The sequence below is a fragment of the Pelodiscus sinensis genome, chromosome 17, assembly GCF_052426305.1.
Source record: "Pelodiscus sinensis isolate ZL-2025 chromosome 17, ASM5242630v1, whole genome shotgun sequence".
Classification (NCBI taxonomy): domain Eukaryota; kingdom Metazoa; phylum Chordata; order Testudines; family Trionychidae; genus Pelodiscus; species Pelodiscus sinensis.
In genome coordinates this window covers 11,536,610-11,544,254 of record NC_143068.1, presented here as the reverse complement: position 1 = coordinate 11,544,254, position 7,645 = coordinate 11,536,610, and positions in this window count along the sequence as shown.

Below are 7,645 nucleotides of genomic sequence, written 5' to 3'. Positions count from 1 at the left end.
TCCCAACTCTGTGGGGCAGCCCCACTGCCTCCCAGTCCTGCTGAGCAGTTTTATTAATGACCTGGAATAAAACAAACCTGAAAGTTTGCAGATAAGTCACAAATTGGAGTGGTAAAGAATGAAGAGGACAGGTCACTGCTTCAGAGCAATATGGATTGCTTAATCAAAAGGGTGAAAGCAAACAACATGTTTTCATACAGATTAGTGTAGGTGTATAAATCTAGAATAAAGAACAGAGGCTGTAGTTGCATGCGTGGAGACTCTATCTTGAGCAGCAGTGACCAGCAGAGATTAGGTGGCTGTGGTGGATAAGCTGAAAGTAAGTTCCCAGTGTGATATTTCAGCTAAAAGAACTAATGTGATCCTAGGATGCTAAAAAGAGAGAGCTCAAGAATAGAGAGGTTATTTTACTTGGCCCAACTGTGATCACTGTTGCAATACCGTTTCCAGTTCTGGTGTCCATTCAAGAAGGATGTTGATAAATTGAAGAAGCATGAGAATGATTAAAAGATTAGAAACTTGCTTTATGGGGATAACTAGTGGTTTCCAAACTATGGAATGTGGGGCCATGCCATCAGCGGACAGGGCTGCAGTGATCCTTAGTAGGTGGAGGATACCATTTTGCTTTGCACAGTATGACCTCAAATATATTGTGAGTGCAAGGTCACAATGCATGAATGTCTCTGTTTTGCTCTATAAAATGGTGTCTTCCATGTGGTAAGATCTCACCATGCACCCAAGATCAGGCAGTACAGAGGTTGCCATTTAGCTCTACAAAATAGCATTGTCCATGCTGTCTGGGATCCTGGCAGGAAAAACTCCAAACGTGAAGGGATGACTTGATTAGTCTGTCAGTGGTCTCCAACTTTTTTAAGCACAAGATCACTTTTTGAATTTGTTAGGTCAGGATCTACCTCAAACCCAAATACCCCTGTCCCACCCTCCTCATTTTGGGAAGATGGGGTATAGGGGAGGGGGACAGAGTGCCCTAACCCTGCCTCTGTCTTCTGCACAACAAGCAGGAGGCTCCCAGGGGGCAGCTCTGGGCAGAATCAGCAGGGCAGTGTGGGGACGGGTAGCTGAAGTGCCAGCACTTAATCGCCTCCCAGCCAAACCTGTCAGGATCACTTGTCAGAGGCTCCAAGATCTACCGGTAGATCCTGATTTACTGGTTGGTGACCATTGCTATAAGTGCTTGCATTTGGAGCAAGTATTTAATAATGGGCTTTGCAGTCTAGCAGAGACAGGTATAACATAATCCAATGGCTAGAAGCTGAAGCTAGACATCAGTTAATCATCCTTCACCTTCTAAGATGAGGCAGTGAAGAGATGTTAGCTGGAGCCTGTTTCATTGATGATTGGCTTTCGGTGACATAGGTATTTTATTCATAAAATGGTTTGCGTTGAAGAATGCAGCCTTTTTACTTGTGCAGGAAATAAAGCCATCACGAGTACCATATAAGGATTTTTCTTTTGAAGGAGAATTGATATGGGGAGGTGGGTAAAATATAGTTTAAAAAAAAAATTTTGCTTGTATTTCTACCTTAAAAGATCAAGAATTTCAAGTTTGGTCTTCCCTGGTTTTCTGAACAGCCATGTTTGTGAGCTGTAAAGGCTAATTTACATATGAATTTACAGATTTTGAACTCATAAATTTCCTGAAACAGAGGATGATATTGCAATAAATTCTGTTCTGGACACTTTGGCATTAAGTAGCTAGTCAGTTTAGCTAAGCTCAGTAATAAACCACCCTTAGGTAAGGTGAATGTAATCCTCTTTTTTTTTTTAAACTCCAAGATGAAAGTCCACACCCAGCCTTGTATGAAAACAATAGGTTTCAAGTCATGTTATTTTACTGGAAGTGTGCAGACCATTCATAACACTAACTGAATGAGTTGGGTGTTGTATCTTTATTTATTCTTTAAAGGAAACTTGCATTAAACTTAAATATGCACCTGGTGAAGTGAGAAACAGATTGACAGAGCCAGGCAAGTACCCAGAAGTCATCTACTTCAAGACCGGGTCAACAAGGAAAACAACAGAACACCACTCGTCATCACCAACCCACAACTTAAACTTCTTCAGCACATCAGTTAAAATCTACAATCTATCCTGGAACACCATTCCTCACTCTTAGGGTACTTCCAGTATCCCAAAATAGTGTTTTCCATGTCTTGACAGCACGCCTGTAATTTCAAAATAGCTTTCGAAATTATATCCCCAGTCAGAGTAGTGCACCCGTTAAGGACTAGTCGACTATCCGATAAGCAAATGAAAGGGGGGGGGGGGGGGGCTGCTTGTGCATTTCAAAGCAGAAGCACCAGCATGGAGCCCGGAGTCAGCGGGACTTCCTCCCAGCCCTGGGGTTGGCGCAGTGTTCCAACTTTGAAATGCACAAGAGCCTCTACTGGGCACTACAAAGGCAATTTCCCTGCCTTTGATATTCACATTTCCACATCAAATGTTTGACCAGGACACATCTAGCCTGACTTAATTAGCTTCATTAACACTGGTCCTATAATTGAAACTGCTTTTGCTGTTATATATAGCCTGGATACTATAATTTCCACTCCAATCCATCTGACAAAGTAGGTTTTATTGATGAAAATTCATGCTCTAGTATTTTAGTCAATATTTTTCAAGTTACAGATTAACACAGCTACATCTCAGACTTTTTATCTGAAGCGTCAGTCACAAGGGTGGGCTTCTCGACCTGCTCTATTACCTTTGTGTTGCCATACCATTGAAAAGGAATGAAGACTGACACAGCAGCCTGCAGTGGGGATTCCCTCAGCAAGCAGAGACATAGTTGATGGCAGCAAGGTGTGGTTGAAATATATTACACCAGTAATTTCCAGCTGGTACACAAGGTGCTGAGAGTTGACTTGAAAGTAACAAATTATGTACTTTGTTAGAAAAAGCCTTTTAGGTTTTTTTGTACATTCAAAGTAACAAAAAAATCTCATCTCCCCCCTCCCTTAGCAAATATTGCCATTAAAGGTGTCTTGCAGAGAGCTTAAGTTCATTCCTACTCCTCCTAGCTTTAAAGTAAGCTGCATTTTATGATCAATGTAAAAAGGCAGTTCTCTACTCCCTGTAACTCCATTTTTGAGGCTACTCTCACTTGTTTTCCCTCTTTATCCAAACTGATACTATTCCCTATTGTATGGGTGGAGGGAGAGTTTTATTTTTCATTTACTGGGCAAACAATACAAATGGGCTATGTCTAGATTGGCATGATTTTCTGGAAATGCTTTTAACGGAAAAGTTTTCCGTTAGAAGCATTTTCGGAACAGAGCGTCTAGATTGGCACAGGCACTTTTCCACAAAAGCACTTTTTGCGGAAAAGCGTCAGTGCCAATCTAGATGCGCTTTTCTGCAAAAAAGCCCCAATCGCCATTTTCGCGATTGGGGGTTTTTTGCAGAAAACAAATCTGAGCTGTCTACACTGGCCCTTCTGTGCAAAAGCTTTGCGCAAAAGGGACTTTTGCTTGTACGGGAGCAGAATAGTATTTCCGCAAGAAGCACTGATTTCTTACAGTAGGAAGTCAGTGCTTTTGTGGAAATTCAAGCGGACAGTGTAGGCAGCTGGCAAGTTTTTCCAGAAAAGCGGCTGATTTTCCAGAAAAACAGGCCAGTGTAGACACAGCCATGCTGTTTTTCCTAATTCAGAACTCATTAGTCATTAAACAATGAAATTCTTCTATACCCAATTGTGTTGTGCTTTGTTATGAAGTGTTTGAGTTTGTATAAACAACATGCTCTATCAAGACTGAATTTAAAATAGTTTGATAGCAGATGTCGTGTTCTTTCAAGAGCAGAGGTGAGTTTTACAAATCAATATAGTTATTGTCCCCTCAAACAAAATATCTCTTGTTAAGCATGGACATGGTGATTTGTCTAAATATATTTGATTCAACCCATATGGTCACCTGACTTTGTTTAAACACATTTCATTCCATGGCTGCATCAGGTACTTAAGCTGACTGAAGACACAGCAATGATAGTTATTATATGGACTAATAAGAAATATTCATAAATCATGAAGGCATGGTTTTGATGGGTGGTGCCTACATAAATGGAAATTCTACATTGTGATATCTTTTCTATAAACATAGCTTTCTGAAAGACAAGGTAAAACTGAGCTTAGTTTGTATGAGAATTGGAAAATGGGAAAGTTGGATGGAAAGCTGCTGGAACTAAAGCAGAAATAGAGGAAAGAGAATAATAAGGAAGTAGAGAAAAAGGAGAGGCTGGCCTTGAAGTCACTGAGAATCAGTCTCTAGAAAATGGACCAATTTTATACTTATTGCATCATGTGCCAAATACTTTTTTGCTGCTATTTAAATGCAGAGAGGCCATTGGTCTACAGATCCACTAATAGACAGGTAGAGATAGGACCTTATTTACTTCTAAGCAGGGCTGGCTCTAGGTTTTTTGCAGCCCCAAGCAAAACATTCCCCCCTCTTTTTGTCCAGGGAGGGTGCGCGCACACAAATGCAGCTTGTGTGCCTTCCTGAGGGGTGAGGCACACGCTTCAGGAGGAGCCCAAACCCCAAGGCATTTTCATCTCCTGGGAGAGCGCCAGGGACTCCCCACATGAGGACAATGGGAGGGCAGGTTCATCCACAGCAAGCAGTTAAAGACTTCCAAAGCATGCAGGTGTTCATATCACCTAGTGCTGGAGTCCCGGTCCTCCTCCTCACTGTGCAAAGGGATTTTATGATTAGAAGCCTTATAATCACTCAGACTCCAACCCCAACACATAAGCTATCCAACTCTCGGTGTCCATCGACAAGAATCAGCCTCACTATACAATTAAACAGTTCAAAGGGATTAAGAGAACTTTTGTTTCAACTCCCCAGCTCAACTGTCCAGACAACAAAACCCCACTAGCCTAAAACCTATTCCACAAGCGCAGCCCTGTGCTTTCTCCTTCAGGGATGGACCAAACAGCCTCTGAAGCAGGGAGAATTAATTTAAATTTAAATCCCTAATTTTAATCATGGTTTAAACTGGCAAGCAGAAAACCTAGGTTTAAATGAGCAATTAATCATTTAAATTATACATTTAAAATATTTTCCTAAAGGATGATTGAGTCTTATTGATTAGCAACCTGTACAACATGTTGATTTACAATGAAATATAACCTTTATGCCAAATTTGGTGCTTCTGTTTACTAACCAGGAGAATACACTCAGTACAGCTACCAACTAAATAAATGCCAAAATAATTGTGTAACTTAGAGTAAAAATTAAGAATCTGATTATATATATTACACACCATTTTGTAATAGGAACACTTAAGAGAAAGGTTTTACCCCATATATTATTTGCTAAGTGGTGGCTACTTTTTTTAAAACACATGATTTGCATCTACTTCTGTCTGGACGGAAATTCTATTTAAAATAAACAAAACCAGCATTTAATTTTTGTATGAAATAAAACTATCTTAAATGTGAAGGACAACAAAAAATATCCAAACACATTTTGCATCTAAAATTCATTTATTAAACAAAGGAAATATCCATAGTGAATTTAAAAAATTGAATCTAGTCATGTTCTTCAAGATGTTAGAACGCTCTCATAACCAGCTTTTTACAGTAAACTTCCGATAATCCGGCACCTTTAGGACCCAGGCCGTGCCAGACTATCAGATAGGCCAGACTATCAGAAGGGGGGACTATGAGGGGTCAGGATGGGGTGGGGGGATGCCATCCCAGATCCCTCATAGCCTCCCCTTCCGATAGTCCGGCTCTGCCCCAAGCGTCCCCAATTCAGCCGCTGCCGATCAGTTTCAGCAGTGGCTGAATCAGGGACGCCTGCGGCAGAGCAGCTGGGATGCTGCCGGGTTGGTCCCACAGCACCAAGGAACGGTGCTACGGGACCAACCCGGCAGCACCCCAGCTGCTCTGCCCCAGGCGTCCCTGAGTCAGTCGCTGCTGAAACTGATCAGCGGCTGACTCCGGGAAGCCTATTTAAATGGGATCACAATTCTAATTTCAATAAATCTCTCTTGCCCTAGACAGGAAGGGACTTGGAGACACGGGCACTGGGAACACCAGAGTTCCCCTTCCTCAGACAAAGGGAGAGGGAGAATCACCTGGGTCCCAGGCAGTGATGAGATCAGGACATAGCACAAGGGGGCTGGGTTCCTGGGCAGGTATGTGGGGGGGAGGGTGAATTGTTGAGAGAGCCAGACAGGAGATGGGGATCCAGGGAGGGAGAAGAGGAGACGGGATCCCAGCAAGGTTGCAGTGGGCCAGGAGGTGAGGTTGCTGGGCAGAGGCCGAACTGGGGGAGGAGGAAAGGGGGGGGGGAGGTTATGGGACAGTGGGCAGGGGCAAACAGGCCAGGGGGAGACAGCCAGGCAAGGGGAATCCACAGGCAGGGGAGTTGCGGGGGAGAGAACACAGGCGGGGGGGGGGCTAGAGGAGAGGGTGGCTGGCCAGGCAGAGCACACGGGGGGGGGGGTGGACTCACGAAGGCGAAGACGAGGCTGCCGGGCTCAGCCGCAGCTGCCCCCCAGGAAGCACCCCAGCAGGGGCCCTGCCTTAGGGCTGCCCACGCAGAACTCCCAGCACCCCGGGGCCAGGTGCAGGCTCCGAGCAGCTGGGCACAGGGCTCCTAGCTCGGGGCGGTCTCCGTGGGGCTCCCTGCTCGGGGGATGGGGCCCCACCGTGGCTGAGACCCAGCGCCTGCCAAGCCCCTTAACTCCGCTCCAGTGAGTCGGCTGCCGGGAGCAGCCACCATGGTTGCAGCCTGCCCCACCGAGCTCAGCATCACCAGCTGCAGCCTCCCTGTGCCACGGCCAAGCGCCCTGCCCTCCCAGCATCCTGCCCCACCCTGCCAGCGCCCCAGGGCTAGGCACCCTGGGGCCAGACACAGGCTCCAAGCAGCGGGGTGCAGGGCTCCCAGCTCGGGGGCAGCCTCCGTGGGGCTCCCCGCCACCCTGCTCCTCCTGTGGGCTGGAATACCGCCCCTGGCAACGTGCCGTCCCTGGCAACGTGCCGCCCCAAGCACCTGCTTGTTTTGCTGGTGCCTAGAGCAGGCCCTGCTTCTAAGTCACATTCAGATAAATAGAACTCTGATTTCAAAGTGAGTGCCAAATCCACCACATAAGATAGCTCCAGCATGTAACATGCTTTCACATCACTGAAGTTATCACCAAAGCAAGCACTACAACCCAACAGCTGGACCCATTCAGCCTAGCCCCAAATAGGGCTGTAAAATTTGTATTAATTGGCTAATTGAGTAGTCAATGCAATTTGCATCAACTGTTTGATTAGTTGATAACGACCCTTCTGCCTTTGAAGTAAAGCAACAACCCCAAGGCTGTTGCTACACTTCAAAAGGCAAGAGTGCTGTGGGGAGCATGGGGCCAGAGGGGGACTCAAACAATCCCCCGCCAGCTCCATGCTCGCCACAGCACTTCAAAGTGGTGGCACCACGTGGAGTCCCGTGGGGTCAGCGGGGCAGGGTGTGTGTGGGGGTGTCTCCCTTTGGTGCTGCCGCTTTGAAGTGCCCCCTTCTCCTCCTCCCTTGCTGCCTCTTTCTGATATAGGCAGCAAGGGCGGAGCAACTAGTCGAGTAACATGTCGGCTAGTCGTTCACATCTCTAACCCTAATTTGTTTTTATCATGGAA